Source organism: Coregonus lavaretus (genome assembly GCF_964263955.1).
Source record: "Coregonus lavaretus genome assembly, chromosome: 6".
NCBI classification, from domain to species: domain Eukaryota; kingdom Metazoa; phylum Chordata; class Actinopteri; order Salmoniformes; family Salmonidae; genus Coregonus; species Coregonus lavaretus.
Window position 1 is genome coordinate 64,861,648 of NC_139993.1, and position 21,751 is coordinate 64,883,398.

The 21,751-nt window shown below is 40.7% G+C and overlaps 1 protein-coding gene across 1 annotated transcript in view; it reads right to left on the minus strand.

The window, feature by feature from the left end:
- LOC311130218 (uncharacterized protein) overlaps positions 1-21,751 on the minus strand; it is a 170,646-nt gene that overhangs the window by 117,921 nt on the left and 30,974 nt on the right. Inside the window, exon 2 of the mRNA XM_084162916.1 lies at positions 11,022-11,138. The gene's annotated coding sequence lies outside the window, so the exon portion shown is untranslated. The remainder of the gene's footprint in view (positions 1-11,021; positions 11,139-21,751) is intronic.

Sequence of the window (21,751 nt, forward strand, 5' to 3'; positions counted from 1 at the left end):
CCATTTGGGAAGCATCCAGGGCATTCATTTCACATGCCCCATTTACACCAAGCCCAAACCGCACAGCAAATCAGAAATATATTTTTGGCTGCATTAATTATCTTGGGTTGATGTGTGCAGTGGTTTCCTTCAACAAATAGCCTTAGCACTTCATAGTGAGTCATGTGCAGTGTTGAAGGGTATTAAATTAACAGTGAATTCCCATTAGCAGACACTTTCAACATAGCATTTCAAGAAAATGAATAACATCCTATCAAACAATAAGACTCCGTTCTAGCTTCAACCTAATCTATTTAGGACTGGTCTGTTGAATTATTATAGTGTGGTTTGCACCTGAATTCAAACGTCAGTATTGTTTTCAATGGATGTTCAAAGGGTTCACACATGTTTTTCAATAAAGTTATGTTTTCAGAGGGTTTTTCAGCAAACATCAGCCAAGGTAACATATGTGCTGTACCCTGGCTTGTTGGGTTTTGATCCCCGTGGTCGTCAGCCGGGTAACATTAGGGCCCTATGAAATCCGCCCTGCGGAGAACGAGGACGGAATCACGGAATCCAGACATTAAAAAAACAGAATTCAACAATATTTAAAAAAATATATTGTAATCAACTAAATGTATTGAACTTATTAAATTTGTCGAATATTACCATAAGACATGAACAAAATGCATCAGTAACCACGTTGCCATCCACAGTTTTTATGCGAGTATAGTCATACTGTATAAAAAAAAAAATATCACGACAGCTGTGATGGAAACAGGACGTTTTTGGTAAAATAGTTTAAATGCTGACAGATCATTTGTTCCTTCGACATGGTGGGATCTTTTTCTGTCATTAATTATGCGAGAAATGGCGGTGGAAACTCCTTTATGCGCAAATATTGATATAATAACCATCATATCGAAGTAGACTTGGAGTCACGCGGTGACATTGTGTGTGGTCCTCCCACTACGACTCGGGGCAAACCATGCAGTTTAAATTAGTCTACAGATGAAATAAGTTATGATGAACTTCACAGGGTGGTGAAAGTACACGGTAGGCTCCTTTCCAATAAATATCCAGGGTCTTATTCTGGTGACATGATCGTTTAACAAATAAAAAGATTCTCGACTCTTATCCATAATAATCTGTAGACTAGCCTATCTGCACAGCCTACCCACACTGTATCTGCCAGCTGTTGGCTAGAGCGCACCTGCCAAGACCAGAGTAGGCACATTTGCTATGTAGACCCCTTTCCTGCAGTGGAATGGCCAAAGCTCCCTTTAGTGGCCTCATCGGTGGAATGTTTTTAAAAAATTTATAATTTCATAATTAATAAATTTTTTCTTCTTTTTTTACCACCTGAAAGTCCAGTGTTTCTTTGTCAAATGGTTTTGTTTTATTTCAGTCTTCTGTGATGTATATAAAAGTGATGTATATAAAGTGTAAATATTGGGATGCAAACTCAAAATGTAATACATTTCAACTCTATATCTGACATGGTACAGGGGTCTTCTTTTTGTTTGTGTGTGAGGTGTATACTTTTGTTTCAAAGTAGATTTGTTTAAGACTACCAAGAAACACTCTGTGTGACCCTGATTTAGCCCACTGCAGTTAAAGGTTTAACACAAAACTTTGTGACAAAACTATCGGTAGAGTTGAAAATGCGACGGAAACACATTCGATTTTTTATTAGGTCCTTGAAAAAGTACATTTTGTGTGCACAATGTCATCACGCACTGATTTTTATCCACAACAAGTCCGTTTGGTGGAAACACACCACTTGTGTGAAAATCACTTTGTGTAGCCGTTAGCGATGATGCTAATGTAATGACAACCGTCTTCTGGTAGCTGGAAAGGCTTCCCCAAAAACCTTCTCAAAAACCTATGGCTACCTGGCAGAATGACATCATGAATCCAGTGGCCATTTTTTTTTTGCATACTACAATCGCATGAGCTCTACAGAAACATTGCTAACCAAACAATGGTCTCTGGCTGGTGCACAGTTGAATTGAAGTTTTTTTTTTTCTCCAAGACTTCAAAAGCTGTCTTCTGATGTGGTTTAAGCATTGTTGTGGACTTTAGAGAATCCTATTTTATTGTTATTCTATTTTAAAAAGTGTGATTTTGAGAGTGAAAACCTGAAGAAGAAAAAAAACGGGGGAAAAACAGACACCTGGAAAAACAAAGTGGTGAAAACGGAATTTGGGAGAAAAAAAAACTCAAACTGATTTTATAGGGCCCTGCAACATGTGTTGTTACTACTTACTGCTTGTGTTTTGATCCCTGTAGTCAGGAGGGCCTTTGTGGGAACCACCTGGTGTTGTGTGTTTTCCCTGTTTCTGAACTGTTCACAGCTGTGTGTGTGTGTGTGTGTGTGTGTGTGTGTGTGTGTGTGTGTGTGTGTGTGTGTGTGTGTCCCTGGTTCTTTCTGAACCGTGGTTCTCACTTTAAGGGTGAGGTGGAGGTAATGACAGGCACATGAACTACAGAGAGGAGGGGCCATGGTAACTCCGCTCCACACAGCTTACAGCTACTGCCGCGTTCAGAACCACTGGGAACTCTGAAAAACACGAGGTCAAATCATGGTGTCAGTGATCTTCAGGTCGGAAAATCGGAGCACTACAAAGAGGCCCGAGTTCCCGAGTTGGAATTCCGAGTTGGATGACTGTTCAAATTGATTTTTTCCATTCGGGAGCTCTTTTTTTTTTTCAGAGTTCGCAGCTCTTTTCAACGCGCCATAACTCTGCTCTGACTTTACATTCCACACACAGTTGTGTCATCAAAACTTTAAGACAAACAGTTCACAAATGAAAGAGAGAGAGAGAGTTTGTGTCTGTGTGTGTTTGCGTGCTCGCATGCATGTGCTCTGTATTCACCCCAGAGTATGTCCGACCCCCCATTTTAAGAACCGGCAGGGCCCAAGCACCACCACCAAAAACACCACTTCCATCTTTTTAGGAGATTTCCAAGGTTACAACCAGTGTGGGAACCAATTATAGCTATGATTAATTCTCCATCAGTTTCAATTTGAATGGCTGGGAGCCAATTAAACAAGCGCTTGACTGAATCAGCCCCGGGAACCTCCCAAGCAGGAACTAAAATGAATTCAGCCCGGGGCAGGAGGGCAGGGGGAGGGGAATTGAGTGGGCACCAGGGTTAAGAAAAAAAAGGGGGAAATGATGTGATCCTGGTAACTGTGTGCTGCTGTAGAGGCAGACTGGCCCTGCTAAATATTGTTCCTAACCTTATATCCAACGAGGCTGCCTTGTTGAGTGGGTTGTTATTATTGTGGTGACCTTGTGGCTGCTTTCCATTCTCAAAGTTTGTCGGACAAGCTATATAATTATTTTTTGAAATGTCATACCATTGTACAATAAGTGTTTACCATAAGGTTTGTTGAGAAAAAATTTCCCCTAATAAGCCATTTTTTCAAGCAACGTGGGCAAAATAAACACAGTATAACATTTCCATGTGTCGGAGTGCAACAGTATGTGTATACAATGTGTGTGTGTGTGTTCATGCATGTTTGTGTGTGTGAGTGTTCATGTGTGTTCATGCATGTTTGTGTGTGTGTGTGTGTGTGTGTTTGTGTGTGTGAAGCATACAAAGATGTTGGTTACAATTTGGTGTTTTGAGAAATATATATTTTTTCAAAGCCATTATCTTTTTGATTTGGTTGTTTTATTAGAGTTTTTCAACCTCCAATGGGAACAATGTTCTCCAGTGTGTATCAGTAGTATCACTAGTATCAGTAGTATCACTAGTATCAGTAATATCAGTAGTATCAGTAGTATCAGTAGTATCAGTAGTACCAGTAGTATCAGTAGTATCAGTAGTACCAGTAGTACCAGTAGTATCAGTAGTACCAGTAGTATCAGTAGTATCAGTAATATCACTAGTATCAGTAGTATCACTAGTATCAGTAGTATCACTAGTACCAGTAGTATCAGTAGTATCAGTAGTACCAGTAGTATCAGTAGTATCAGTAATATCACTAGTATCAGTAATATCAGTAGTATCAGTAGTATCACTAGTATCACTAGTATCAGTAGTATCACTAGTATCACTAGTACCAGTAGTATCAGTAGTATCAGTAGTACCAGTAGTACCAGTAGTACCAGTAGTATCAGCAGTATCAGTAGTACCAGTAGTACCAGTAGTATCAGTAGTATCAGTAGTACCAGTAGTACCAGTAGTACCAGTAGTGTCAGTAGTGTCAGTAGTACCAGTAGTACCAGTAGTATCAGTAGTACCAGTAGTACCAGTAGTATCAGTAGTACCAGTAGTATCAATAGTACCAGTAGTACCAGTAGTATCAGTAGTACCAGTAGTACCAGAAGTATCAGTAGTACCAGTAGTACCAGTAGTGCCAGTAGTACCAGTAGTATCAGTAGTACCAGTAGTACCAGTAGTACCAGTAGTACCAGTAGTACCAGTAGTATCAGTAGTACCAGTAGTATCAGTAGTACCAGTAGTACCAGTAGTACCAGTAGTGTCAGTAGTACCAGTAGTACCAGTAGTACCAGTAGTACCAGTAGTGTCAGTAGTACCAGTAGTATCAGTAGTACCAGTAGTACCAGTAGTACCAGTAGTACCAGTAGTACCAGTAGTATCAGTAGTACCAGTAGTATCAGTAGTACCAGTAGTACCAGTAGTACCAGTAGTATCAGCAGTATCAGCAGTACCAGTAGTACCAGTAGTATCAGTAGTACCAGTAGTATCAGTAGTACCAGTAGTATCAGTAGTATCAGTAGTACCAGTAGTACCAGTAGTATCAGTCGTATCAGTAGTACGTATCAGTCGTATCAGTAGTACCAGTAGTACCAGTAGTATCAGTAGTACCAGTAGTATCAGTAGTATCAGTAGTACCAGTAGTATCAGTAGTATCAGTAGTACCAGTAGTATCAGTAGTACCAGTAGTATCAGTAGTATCAGTAGTACCAGTAGTATCAGTAGTATCAGTAGTATCAGTAGTACCAGTAGTATCAGTAGTATCAGTAGTACCAGTAGTATCAGTAGTACCAGTAGTACCAGTAGTATCAGTAGTACCAGTAGTACCAGTAGTACCAGTAGTTAGTGTATAGTGTATGCAAAATTCCTCTGCAGCAAAAACAGAGGAAGAAACTGCCTGAGTGAAAAATGAGCGAATCTCCTGTCTTCTTTCTCTCTGTGTAAAACATGACTTTATTATCTGTAGCGGGATCTCACGCCCGTCATGCCTGTAGCGGGACCTGTTACGTGTGTGAGCCAGCCTTACGCTTTTTGCAGTAATTAGTGCGGAATGTGAGCTGTCGACATGCAAAAATCACCCCTACCCCTCCCTTGTTCCCTCCATTCTACCATCACCCCTACCCCTCCCTCGTTCCCTCCATTCTACCATCACCCCTCCCTCGTTCCCTCCATTCTACCATCACCCCTACCCCTCCCTCGTTCCCTCCATTCTACCATCACCCCTACCCCTCCCTCGTTCCCTCCATTCTACCATCACCCCTACCCCTCCCTCGTTCCCTCCATTCTACCATCACCCCTTCCTCGTTCCCTCCATTTTACCATCACCCCTCCCTCGTTCCCTCCATTCTACCATCACCCCTACCCCTCCCTTGTTCCCTCCATTCTACCATCACCCCTACCCCTCCCTCGTTCCCTCCATTCTACCATCACCCCTTCCTCGTTCCCTCCATTTTACCATCACCCCTACCCCTCCCTCGTTCCCTCCATTCTACCATCACCCCTACCCCTCCCTCATTCCCTCCATTCTACCATCACCCCTTCCTCGTTCCCTCCATTTTACCATCACCCCTCCCTTGTTCCCTCCATTCTACCATCACCCCTACCCCTCCCTCGTTCCCTCCATTCTACCATCACCCCTCCCTCGTTCCCTCCATTCTACCATCACCCCTACCCCTCCCTCGTTCCCTCCATTCTACCATCACCCCTTCCTCGTTCCCTCCATTCTACCATCACCCCTACCCCTCCCTCGTTCCCTCCATTCTACCATCACCCCTACCCCTCCCTCGTTCCCTCCATTCTACCATCACCCCTACCCCTCCCTCGTTCCCTCCACCTTAGCCTACTGGAATGCATTCTTTTTCCTCTCCTCTTTTTCCCTCGGCGACTCATGTCAAATCTAGGTCCCTCAGAACAAAATCTTAATAATTAACTCGCAAATTTTAACATGATTGCTTGTGACACACCTACTCTGGTAATTACTGCTTTGAGGCCATTTGCTAATGAAATTAATGCATTTGTTGCCCTAACAAATTAGCATAACTCACACAAATGGGCCACATTTGAGACCGGCTTGGGGAAAAAAGAAACAGAACAAAATAAAACATTCCAACCAGAACAAGCACTAGCATCAACTAAATGCAGTGAAATAAATGGCCAGCCAGCTGAAAGGGGAAACTGCATTATGAGAATTGCAAGGAGTTTTTCAATGCTATACTTATGTTAATGATTAAAGGTTCTTAATTGTAAAGGTTTTAGAGAGAGAGAGAGAGAGACAGAGACAGAGACAGAGACAGAGACAGAGACAGAGACAGAGACAGAGACAGAGAGAGAGACAGAGAGAGAGAGAGAGAGAGAGAGAGAGAGAGAGAGAGAGAGAGAGAGAGAGAGAGAGAGCAGCAGCGTAATGTATTGCAGAGTGATAGCAGCTTAGGACACAATTATTATCATTATCATCATTACAGCCACGGCTGATCTGCATTAACATCCCTCTGAGAGAACATTTTTAAAATGGGTACCATCACACAGACATTAAAATTGTATTATATTGATAACATATCAATAAAGAGGAGGCCTTTAAAAAATGTATCATTCTCTAAATGAAAATACAGCCATGTGCTATATCCATCACTACACAAGATACTGTGTCTCTCCTCTGTTTGGGAACTCAATAGAAGGTTCAACATGAATATGTAATACAAGTGGTGTGGCAGGCACTATCAGAACGAGGTGGTGTGTATGATGGGGATAAACAAAACAGGAGTTGAAATTCCAGGAGCGACACAACGATCGACAGACAAAGGTGTAAAATCCTCTGTACACAGGTTAATGACAAGCAGAGAAGGAGGGAAAGAGATACTCCCCAGAAAATAGTTTTCTCAGCGTTGGCGACCTCCCTCCTCTCGCCTCGGGCCAAACACTGTAGCTGAAAATGAGTCCTATTAAAAGGCATTGGGATGCATTACCATGGGTTGGTCAAAGGTAGTGCACTATATAGGGAATAGGGTGGCATTTGGGATGCATTACCATGGGATGGTCAAAGGTAGTGCACTATATAGGGAATAGGGTGCCATTTGGGATGCATTACCATGGGGATGGTCAAAGGTAGTGCACTATATAGGGAATAGGGGGCCATCTGGGATGCATTACCATGGTCAGGTGGGAGCGGTTGGGACCCATTTGGAGACTCTTGGAGCCCTCACACACACAGACTGACCTGCAACAAGCATGCATGAGACTGTAGATGCTGCCCTATAAACATCGGGTTTGGCATTAACATAATATGATATTGAAAAGAATGAATGTGGCCATGAAATGTCATACCTCTCAACACATGTCCTAAAACGTATCCACTTAAATTTGATGTATTTACAGTATAATCACATTTTGTTTATTGGCTACATACAGCATGTCTGTCACTCAGAAGACAGACAGGAAGCAGCAAGATGAAGGATTACAGGATATGACATAAGGCTGGTTGTGTAAGGGTTGGGGTCAGGTGTGATCCAGGTGCGGTGCAGGATATACAGCAGGCAGTAGGCAGAGATGGTGAAACAAGGATCTTTACTGGTGGTCCCGAAGCCAAAATACAAAATAACGGACTTATCACGATAAAAGAAAGGCGGAGCAAATAAGTCTCCAAAAACCGTCTGACAGCCAAAATACGAAATACTACCTAAGACTGAAACAAATAACGAAACAGGGAGAACACTTCTCAAGTACCTGTACATACGTCTCCGATCAGACACTGAGTAGTACTGCTGGACATAGAGAAACTAGCAGAGAAAACTGAGCAAGTGAACACAGGGAAGTGAGGGCATAACTACACAGGTGAACAAATAGACACAGGTGACACCAATAGGATGATGATTAGTCCCGACTGTGAGTGAGGAGGTGCCTAAGGTTGTCGGAGGATGACACCTAGTGGGTCGCTCCGGAACTGCGACCCCCTCCTGTAACAGGTTGTTCCCTTTTTATAAATGATTTATTATACAATTGAAGTTCTTGTCTCTCATTATCATTGAACCTCTGCTAGCTAACTACATGTCAATGATTTGTTTAGCATAGCAACGTGGAATGAATAGAATGAATTTAATGAACGACTGGGTCAAAACATGAGAATAGAATTAATGACCAGCCTGTTTGGTTAGCAACTTCAGAGCCTTAGAACTAACAACTGGCTTTTCCCCGGACTATATCGTCTGGTGGAAGTATGAAATAAAATTAATTTACACATTCAAATAACGTTTTTAATGAAAACATGACATTAATATTCTTCTAAATATGTTGGCAACCATTTTATAAAAGCAATAAGGCCCTCAAACCAGGGAATTATCGTGTTATAACTCCCTCCTCGGGCCTAAAAACAGCCCTTAGTCGAGAGTAATCACACGATACTCCCCGGGTTCTCACCCGATACCCCCCGGGTTCTCACCCGATACTCCCCGGGTTCTCACCCGATACTCCCCGGGTTCTCACACGATACTCCCCGGGTTCTCACCCGATACTCCCCGGGTTCTCACCCGATACACCCCGGGTTCTCACCCGATACTCCCCGGGTTCTCACCCGATACTCCCCGGGTTCTCACCCGATACTCCCTGGGTTCTCACCCGATACTCCCCGGGTTCTCACACGATAATCCCCGGGTTCTCACACAATAATTCCTGGGTTCTCACACGATAATCCCCGGGTTCTCATGCTTTATTGCTTAAAAATAAGGAAATTAAATGAGTGCCCAGTCCAAGATTTACTGGTGTATGACCTCAAATGGAGACTGACTCTAGTAAAGATACTAGTCGACGCTCTATGACTGGAGGATCCAATGAAAACCATTCATGATACACCCGCTGATAGAGAGTTGGGACAAAGCCTGAGTTGTTTTTATTGCTTCTTGTTAGTGTATGTGTGTGTGTGTGTGTGAATATCTCAGTCAAATAACTTCCTTCTGTTAGTCTTTCAATACATGGTTGATTTCATCACTCTTATCAAGGTATTCAGTGTCTGAACCCCCATAAAATATAAATCTAGGGTTCCTATACATTCTTTCTGTGAAACTGCAACAATAAAGGCGTTTGCGAGGTGAGGTAAGGAGGGTCTAACACTGAATAAAACAGTTTGTTCCCAGTTTGTCATGTTGACCCACTGTGCTAGGCATGAATACATACAGAGCATCAATGACAGACCGGCGTCCTAATCTAGAGATTGTTTGTACGGTGCCCACCTTAGCGAGCGTGCGACCCTGACTGTGATGCCACATCAGCCTCACCAAATGAACTCGTGCAGTACCGGCGAAGTGTCGACAGAGAATTTGCATCAGAGATGTACCTCAAAAAGAGTGATACATTTGGGCCCATGAAATGAATACGGATTTGGACATTACATGGCACCCACACTGCATCCTATGCCAAATATGATCATATTTATTTTTAAAAAATCCACAGTGGGTGTTCTGGCACGTTATAAGGAATAAAACACAGCTTACTGCTCATAACCAACAAGGCTGCTCCTCACAAATTGGCTAAATCAGAAGAGTGTGAGAGAGAGAGAGAGAGAGAGAGAGAGAGAGAGAGAGAGAGAGAGAGAGAGAGAGAGAGAGAGAGAGAGAGAGAGAGAGAGAGAGAGAAAGAAAGAAAGAAAGAAAGAAAGAAAGAAAGAAAGAAAGAAAGAAAGAAAGAAAGAAAGAAAGAGCTGATTCCCCATTAGTGTTATGGTTATTTAGTCGTCTCAATCTTTTCTGAGAGTTGACATCTCTGTTTAATTACTTAAATGGTAGATCCATCTCTCTCTCTCCCAGAGTAGGATTAAAAGATTATGTGATGTCATTACATATTTCAAAGTAGATACTATGGAGTGATGGGATTTTGATGCTTTTAATCAAAAAGATCTTATGTCTCTCAATTTCAATAATCTCAATATTTTCACTAAATCAGGAAATAAGTCTTAAACCACAGTTATAAACACACCCATACACACCGAGACACACCGAGACACACCGAGACACACCCATACACACCGAGACACACCGAAGACACACCGAGACACACCCAGACACACCCAGACACACCCAGACACACCCATACACACCCAGACACACCCCTCCACACCCAGACACACCCGGACACACCCAGACACACCCATACACACCCAGACACACCCAGACACACCCGGACACAACACCCATACACACCCGGACACACCCGGACACACCCAGACACACCCCTCCACACCCATACACACCCCTCCACACCCATACACACCCAGACACACCCCTCCACACCCGGACACACCCCTCCACACCCCTCCACACCCCTCCACACCCAGACACACCCGGACACACCCCTCCACACCCATACACACCCGGACACACCCCTCCACACCCCTCCACACCCATACACACCCAGACACACCCCTCCACACCCCTCCACACCCGGACACACCCAGACACACCCCTCCACACCCAGACGCACCCCTCCACACCCAGACACACCCAGACACACCCGGACACACCCCTCCACACCCATACACACACGGACACACCCGGACACACCCCTCCACACCCTTCCACACCCCTCCACACCCATACACACCCAGACACACCCAGACACACCCCTCCACACCCCTCCACACCCATACACACCCGGACACACCCAGACACACCCCTCCACACCCAGACGCACCCCTCCACACCCCTCCACACCCAGACACACCCAGACGTAGCCAGAGAGCACTTGTGTGCACAGACACACACATGCACACACTAACATATACACGTATCCACTAACATAACACTGAAATAAACACATACACTTACCTCTGCATTGCACACACTGCATTTCAACCTGTCCTTACTGTCGATGCCCTGCAAGGGAAAAAAACATGTTTTATTCACTTTAACTTTTCATCTATTCACAATGAATTAGTAGTAGGCCTACACGTAAAAAACTAAGTGTTTCCTGGCTTCTCCAAATGTAACACAACTTGATAGCATTTCACATTAGAAGAAAATAACACGTCGGTCGGTAATTATCATCAAGCTGGTTTTAACTAAGTAAAAGATAAGAATGATAAAAATCCAGTTCAGAGGATCACATGTTCAGAGATGTTAATGGTATATAATTACAGAACAGTGCTATTAGGCGATGTGATTTTACAAGAGGACCGGTGCCCCTGGCGCTGCGGCGTGATTGCTGTGAGTGTTTGGCTAATGAATGTAATACAAGTCTGTTTGCAATGATGACAATTATCAACCCATGAGAGAGAGGTTGAGGGAGGTGGTGGGGAGAGGGGGGTTGGGGAGAGGGGGGTTGGGGAGCATTAACTCACTACTCGGACCATTCGCAATTAAGAGAGAGGCACAGATGAGACACACTCCACTCACACAGTCAAGAGCACACACACACACACACACACACACACACACACACACACACACACACACACACACACACACACATACACACACATACACACACACAGACACAGACACACACACATATGTATGCATGCATGTATGTACTGTATGTACAGTGGGGGAAAAAAGTATTTAGTCAGCCACCAATTGTGCAAGTTCTCCCACTTAAAAAGATGAGAGAGGCCTGTAATTTTCATCATAGGTACACGTCAACTATGACAGACAAATCCAGAAAATCACATTGTAGGATTTTTAATGAATTTATTTGCAAATTATGGTGGAAAATAAGTATTTGGTCAATAACAAAAGTTTCTCAATACTTTGTTATATACCCTTTGTTGGCAATGACACAGGCCAAACGTTTTCTGTAAGTCTTCACAAGGTTTTCACACACTGTTGCTGGTATGTTGGCCCATTCCTCCATGCAGATCTCCTCTAGAGCAGTGATGTTTTGGGGCTGTCGCTGGGCAACACAGACTTTCAACTCCCTCCAAAGATTTTCTATGGGGTTGAGATCTTTAATGCCCTTGCTGATGGAAGGTTGTTTTCACTCAAAATCTCACGATACATGGCCCCATTCATTCTTTCCTTTACACAGATCAGTCGTCCTGGTCCCTTTGCAGAAAAACAGCCCCAAAGCATGATGTTTCCACCCCCATGCTTCACAGTAGGTATGGTGTTCTTTGGATGCAACTGAGCATTCTTTGTCCTCCAAACACGACGAGTTGAGTTTTTACCAAAAAGTTCTATTTTGGTTTCATCTGACCATATGACATTCTCCCAATGCTCTTCTGGATCATCCAAATACACTCTAGCAAACTTCAGACAGGCCTGGACATGTACTGGCTTAAGCAGGGGGACACGTCTGGCACTGCAGGATTTGAGTCCCTGGCGGCGTTGTGTGTTACTGATGGTAGGCTTTGTTACTTTGGTCCCAGCTCTCTGCAGGTCATTCACTAGGTCCCCCCGTGTGGTTCTGGGATTTTTGCTCACCGTTCTTGTGATCATTTTGACTCCACGGGGTGAGATCTTGCGTGGAGCCCCAGATCGAGGGAGATTATCAGTGGTCTTGTATGTCTTCCATTTCCTAATAATTGCTCCCACAGTTGATTTCTTCAAACCAAGCTGCTTACCTATTGCAGATTCAGTCTTCCCAGCCTGGTGCAGGTCTACAATTTTGTTTCTGGTGTCCTTTGACAGCTCTTTGGTCTTGGCCATAGTGGAGTTTGGAGTGTGACTGTTTGAGGTTGTGGACAGGTGTCTTTTATACTGATAACAAGTTCAAACAGGTGCCATTAATACAGGTAACGAGTGGAGGACAGAGGAGCCTCTTAAAGAAGAAGTTACAGGTCTGTGAGAGCCAGAAATCTTGCTTGTTTGTAGGTGACCAAATACTTATTTTCCACCATAATTTGCAAATAAATTCATTAAAAATCTTACAATGTGATTTTCTGGATTATTTTTCTCAATTTGTCTGTCATAGTTGACATGTACCTATGATGAAAATGACAGGCCTCTCTCATCTTTTTAAGTGGGAGAACTTGCACAATTGGTGGCTGACTAAATACTTTTTTCCCCCACTGTATGTATGTATGTATGTATGTATGTATGTATGTATGTATGTATGTATGTATGTATGTATGCATGTATTTAGGTATGTATGTATGTACTGTATGTATGTATGTATGTACAGTGCATTCGGAAAGTAGTCAGACCCCTTGACTTTTTCCACATTTTGTTACGTTAGAGACTTATTCTAAAATGTATTCAATATTTTTATTTTTTTATCAATCTACACACAATACCCCATAATGACAAAGCAAAAACACATTTTTACACATTTTCGCAAATGTATCATTTTTTAAAAACAGAAATACCTTATTTATATAAGTATTCAGACCCTTTGCTACGAGACTCGAAAATTAACTCAGGTGCAACCTATTTAAATTGATCATCATTGAGATGTTTCTACAACTTGATTGGAGTCCATCTGTGGTAAAATCTATTGATTGGACATGATTTGGAAAGGCACACATCTGTCTATATAAGGTCCCACAGTTGATAGTACATGTCAGAGCAAAAACCAAGCCATGAGGTCGAAGGAATTGTCCGTAGAGCACCAAGACAGGATTGTGTCGAGGTACAGATCTGGGGAAGGGTACCAAAACATTTCTGCAGCATTGAAGATCCCGAAGAACACAGTGGCCTCCATCATTTTTAAATGGAAGAAGTTTGGAACCACCAAGACTCTTCCTAGAGCTGGCCACCCGGCCAAACTGAGCAATCGGAGGAGAAGGGCCTTGGTCATGGAGGTGACCAAGAACCCAATTGTCACTCTGACTGAGCTCCAGAGTTCCTCTGTGGAGATGGGAGAACCTTCTAGAAGGACAACCATCTCTGCAGCACTCCAACAATCAGGCCTTTATGGTAGAGTGGCAAGACAGAAGCCACTCCCCAGTAAAAGGCACATGACAGCCCGCTTGAAGTTTGCCAAAAGGCACCTAAAGACTCTCAGACCATGAGAAATAAGATTCTCTGGTCTGATGAAACCAAGATTGAACTCTTTGGCCTTAATGCCAAGCATCACGTCTGGATGAAACCTGGCACCATCCCTACCGTGAAGCATGGTGGTGGCAGCATCATGCTGTGGGGATGTTTTTCAGCGGCAGGGACTGGGAGACTAGTCAGGATCGAGGGAAAGATGAACAGAGCAAAGTACAGAGAGATCCTTGATGAAAACCTGCTCCAGAGCTCTCAGGACCTCAGACTGGGGTGAAGGTTTACCTTCCAACAGGACAACGACCCTAAGCACAAGGCCAAGACAATGCAGGAGTGACTTCGGGACAAGTCTCTGAATGTCCTTGAGTGGCCCAGCCAGAGCCCGGACTTGAACCTGATCTAACATCTCTGGAGAGACCTGAAAATATCTGTGCAGTGACGCTCCCCATCCACAACCTGATAGCTTGAGCGGATCTGCAGACAAGAATGGGAGAAACTCCCCCAATACAGGTGTGCCAAGCTTGCAGCGTCATACCCAAGAAAACTTGAGGCTATAATCGCTGTCAAAGGGTCTGAATACTTATGTCAATGAGATTTTATAAATGTGCAAAAATGTTGAAAAACTGTTTTTGCTTTGCATTATGGGGTATTGTGTGTAGATTGATGAGGGGGGAAAAACAATTTAATCAATTTTTGAATAAGGCTGTAACTTAACAAAATGTGGAAAAAGTCAAGGGGTCTGTATTCTTTCCGAATGTATGTATGTACAGTACCAGTCAAAAGTTTTAGAACACCTACTCATTCAAGGGTTTTTCTTTATTTTTACTTTTTTCTACATTGTAGAAAAATAGTGAAGACATCAAAACTATGAAATAACACATATGGAATCATGTAGTAACCAAAAAAAGTGTTAAACAAACCTTCTTAATGCGTTTGAGCCAATCAGTTGTGTTGTGACAAGGTAAGGTTGGTATACAGAAGATAGCCCTATTTGGTAAAAGACCAAGTCCATATTATGACAAGAACAGCTCAAATAAGCAAAGAGAAACGACAGTCCATCATTACTCCAAAGTTTCTTCAAGTGCAGTCGCAAAAACCATCAAGCGCTATGATGTAACAGGCTCTCATGAGGACCGCCACAGGAAAGGAAGACCCAGAGTTACCTCTGCTGCAGAGGATATGTTCATTACAGTTAACTGCACATGAGATTGCAGCCCAAATAAATGCTTCACAGAGTTCAAATAACAGACATATCTCAACATCAACTTTTCAGAGGAGACTACGTGAATCAGGCCTTCATGGTCGAATTGCTGCAAAGAAACCACTACTAAAGGACACCAATAATAAGAAGAGACTTGCTTGGGCCAAGAAACACGAGCAATGGACATTAGACCTGTGGAAATCTGTCCTTTGGTCTGATGAGTCCAAATTTAAGATTTTTGGTTCCAACCGCCGTGTCTTTGTGAGACGCGGTGTTGGTGAACGGATGATCTCTGCATGTGTAGTTCCCACAATAAAGCATGGAGGAGGAGGTGTTATGGTGTGGGGGTGCTTTGCTGTTGACACTGTCTGTAATTTATTTAGAATTCAAGGCTCACTTAACCAGCATCGCTACCACAGCATTCTGCAGCGATACGCCATCCCATCTGGTTTGGGCTTAGTGGGACTATCATTTGTTTTTCAACAGGACAATGACCCAACACACCTCCAAGCTGTGTAAGGGCTATTTTACCAGGAAGGAGAGTGATGGAGTGCTGCATCAGATGACCTGGCCTCCACAATCACCCGACCTCAACCCAATTGAGATGGTTTGGGATGAGTTGGACCGCAGAGTGAAGGAAAAGCAGCCCACAAGTGCTCAGCATATGTGGGAACTCCTTCAAGACTGTTGGAAAAGCATTCCAGGTGAAGCTGGTTGAGAGAATGCCAAGAGTGTGCAAAGCTGTCATCAAGGCAAAGGGTGGCTATTTGAAAAATCTCAAATATAAAATATATTTTGATTTGTTTAACACTTTTTTGGTTACTACATGATTCCATATGTGTTCTTTCATAGTTTTGATGTCTTCACTATTATTCTACAATGTAGAAAATAGTAAAAATAAAGAAAAACCCTTGAATGAGTAGGTGTTCTAAAGCTTTTGACCGGTAGTGTATGTATGTATGTTCATATGGACCGAGTGATTGAGGGTGGTTTGACATGGGTTTTTGGAAAGGATTACATACTATACCACTAGCATCATTACTCGGTATGCTGTCAGTACTATACCACTAGCATCATTACTCGGTATGCTGTCAGTACTATACCATTAGCATCATTACTCGGTATGCTGTCAGTACTATACCACTAGCAACATTACTCGGTATGCTGTCAGTACTATATCACTAGCATCATTACTCGGTATGCTGTCAGTACTATACCACTAGCATCATTACTCGGTATGCTGTCAGTACTATACCACTAGCATCATTACTTGGTATGCTGTCAGTACTATTTCACTAGCATCATTACTCGGTATGCTGTCAGTACTATACCACTAGCATCATTACTCTGTATGCTGTCAGTACTATACCACTAGCATCATTACTCGGTATGTTGTCAGTACTATTTCACTAGCATCATTACTCGGTATGCTGTCAGTACTATACCACTAGCATCATTACTCAGTATGCTGTCAGTACTATACCACTAGCATCATTACTCTGTATGCTGTCAGTACTATTTCACTAGCATCATTACTCGGTATGCTCTCAATCCCTCTGATTTAAAGAACCAACCCTTTAGAGGGGCTTAAGGGGAATGGAGTGAACCTCACCAGACTAAGGCTGGTATGTTACAGTAAACGGGGCCCCCATACATATCGTTGAGTCCCAAATGGCAACTTATTCCCTGAATAGTGCACTACTTTTGAAAAGTCTAAAGTAGTGCATTATATAGGGAATAGAGTGATATTTGGGCTCATAGGGCTCTGGTCCGAAGTAGTGCACTACATCAGAAATAGAGTGCCATTTGGCAGCAAATATCCTTCCTACTTCCTGCTGGATGTTACAACCAGGCCCCTATCCATACCCACTAGTCCTCTCCTCCTCCCATGATGCCCTTGGTAAATGCACAGGGTTCCGTCCAGCCCTCCAGGAAGGCAAGCACTATCTCTCTATAATAAGGGTCAGAGGTCATGGAGACTAGAGAGCCCTAAGGCCGAGGGATCTCCCAGGCACATTCAATCACTGACTCTCTCCGGCTACGTTCCAAATGGCACATTGTCTCCCATATAGTGCACTACTTTTGATCAGTGCACTACAAAGGGAATAGGGTTCCATTTGGGATGCAACCTCTGTCCCTACATTTAAATCAGGCCCCAGGCCTTGCTTTCTCAAAGGGCATCTCTTAACTAGTTCCTGCTCGCTAATTTGTTTTGTGCCTATTTGTCTTTAGGAACCTGAATGGGGAGGGAAGGGGGAAGGGGGGGTCACGAATGAAACCTAAAAAAAGATAACTTATGTTTTACCTCGCCACATATAATAATCATGTTCCCTGATACCATTATACTAACATCATATAGATACCATTATACTAGAATCATATAGATACCATTATACTAACATCATATAGATACCATTATACTAGCTGCATATAGATACCATTATACTAACATCATATAGATACCATTATACTAGCTGCATATACATACCATTATACTAGCTGGATATATATACCATTATAATAGCTGCATATAGATACCATTATACTAGCTGCATATAGATACCATTATACTAGATGGATATAGATACCATTATACTAGCTGCATATAGATACCATTATACTAACATCATATAGATACCATTATACTAACATCATATAGATACCATTATACTAGCTGCATATAGATACCATTATACTAACATCATATAGATACCATTATACTAGCTGCATATAGATACCATTATACTAGCTGCATATAGATACCATTATACTAGCTGCATATAGATACCATTATACTAGCTGGATATAGATAACATTATACTAGCTGCATATAGATACCATTATACTAGCTGCATATAGATACCATTATACTAGCTGGATATAGATACCATTATACTAGCTGCATATAGATACCATTATACTAACATCATATAGATACCATTATACTAGCTGCATATAGATACCATTATACTAGCTGCATATAGATACCATTATACTAACATCATATAGATACCATTATACTAGCTGCATATAGATACCATTATACTAACATCATATAGATACCATTATACTAGCTGGATATAGATACCATTATACTAGCTGCATATAGATACCATTATACTAGCTAGATATAGATACCATTATACTAGCTGCATATAGATACCATTATATTAACATCATATAGATACCATTAAACTAGCTGCATATAGATACCATTATACTAGCTGCATATAGATACCATTATACTAACATCATATAGATACCATTATACTAGCTGCATATAGATACCATTATACTACCTGCATATAGATACCATTATACTAGCTGCATATAGATACCATTATACTAGCTGGATATAGATACCATTATACTAGCTGCATACAGATACCATTATACTAGCTACATATAGATACCATTATACTAGCTGGATATAGATACCATTATACTAGCTGCATATAGATACCATTATACTAACATCATATAGATACGTTATACTAGCTGCATATAGATACCATTAAACTAGCTGCATATAGATACCATTATACTAGCTGCATATATATACCATTATACTTACATCATATAGATACCATTATACTAGCTGCATATAGATACCATTATACTAGCTGCATATAGATACCATTATACTAGCTGCATATAGATACCATTATACTAGCTGCATATAGATACCATTATACTAGCTGCATATAGATACCATGATACTAGCTGCATATAGATACCATTATACTAGCTGCATATATATACCATTATACTAGCTGCATATAGATACCATTATACTAGCTGGATATAGATACCATTATACTAGCTGCATATAGATACCATTATACTAGCTGCATATAGATACCATTATACTAGCTGCATATAGATACCATTATACTAGCTGCATATAGATACCATTATACTAGCTGCATATAGATACCATTATACTAGCTGCATATAGATACCATTATACTAGCTGCATATAGATACCATTATACTAGCTGCATATAGATACCATTATACTAACATCATATAGATACCATTATACTAGCTGGATATAGATACCATTATACTAGCTGGATATAGATACCATTATACTAGCTGCATATAGATACCATTATACTAGATGGATATAGATACCATTATACTAGCTGCATATAGATACCATTATACTAACATCATATAGATACCATTAAACTAGCTGCATATAGATACCAATATACTAACATCATATAGATACCATTATACTAGCTGCATATAGATACCATTATACTAGCTGCATATAGATACCATTATACTAGCTGCATATAGATACCATTATACTAGCTGGATATAGATACCATTATACTAGTTGCATATAGATACCATTATACTAGCTGCATATAGATACCATTATACTAGCTGGATATAGATACCATTATACTAGCTGCATATAGATACCATTATACTAACATCATATAGATACCATTATACTCGCTGCATATAGATACCATTATACTAGCTGCATATAGATACCATTATACTAGCTGCATATAGATACAATTATACTAGCTGGATATAGATACCATTATACTAGCTGCATATAGATACCATTATACTAGCTGCATATAGATACCATTATACTAACATCATATAGATACCATTATACTAACATCATATAGATACCATTATACTAGCTGCATATAGATACCATTATACTAACATCATATAGATACCATTATACTAGCTGCATATAGATACCATTATACTAGCTGCATATAGATACCATTATACTAACATCATATAGATACCATTATACTAGCTGCATATAGATACCATTATACTAACATCATATAGATACCATTATACTAGCTGGATATAGATACCATTATACTAGCTGCATATAGATACCATTATACTAGCTGGATATAGATACCATTATACTAGCTGCATATAGATACCATTATACTAACATCATATAGATACCATTAAACTAGCTGCATATAGATACCATTATACTAGCTGCATATAGATACCATTATACTAACATCATATAGATACCATTATACTAGCTGCATATAGATACCATTATACTAACATCATATAGATACGTTATACTAGCTGCATATAGATACCATTATACTAGCTGCATATAGACACCATTATACTAGCTGCATATATATACCATTATACTTACATCATATAGATACCATTATACTAGCTGCATATAGATACCATTATACTAGCTGCATATAGATACCATTATACTAGCTGCATATAGATACCATTATAATAGCTGCATATAGATACCATTATACTAGCTGCATATAGATACCATTATACTAGCTGCATATAGATACCATTATACTAGCTGCATATAGATACCATTATACTAGCTGCATATAGATACCATTATACTAGCTGGATATATATACCATTATACTAGCTGCATATAGATACCATTATACTAGCTGCATATAGATACCATTATACTAGCTGCATATAGATACCATTATACTAGCTGCATATAGATAACATTATACTAGCTGCATATAGATACCATTATACTAGCTGCATATAGATACCATTATACTAGCTGCATATAGATACCATTATACTAACATCATGTAGATACCATTATACTAGCTGGATATAGATACCATTATACTAGCTGGATATAGATACCATTATACTAGCTGCATATAGATACCATTATACTAGCTGCATATAGATACCATTATACTAACATCATATAGATACCATTATACTAGCTGGATATAGATACCATTATACTAGCTGCATATAGATACCATTATACTAGATGGATATAGATACCATTATACTAGCTGCATATAGATACCATTATACTAACATCATATAGATACCATTATACTAGCTGCATATAGATACCATTAAACTAGCTGCATATAGATACCAATATACTAACATCATATAGATACCATTATACTAGCTGCATATAGATACCATTATACTAGCTGCATATAGATACCATTATACTAGCTGCATATAGATACCATTATACTAGCTGGATATAGATACCATTATACTAGCTGCATATAGATACCATTATACTAGCTGCATATAGATACCATTATACTAGCTGGATATAGATACCATTATACTAGCTGCATATAGATACCATATACTAACATCATATAGATACCATTATACTCGCTGCATATAGATACCATTATACTAGCTGCATATAGATACCATTATACTAGCTGCATATAGATACCATTATACTAGCTGGATATAGATACCATTATACTAGCTGCATATAGATACCATTATACTAGCTGCATATAGATACCATTATACTAGCTGCATATAGATACCATTATACTAGCTGCATATAGATACCATTATACTAGCTGCATATAGATACCATTAAACTCGCTGCATATAGATACCATTATACTAGCTGCATATA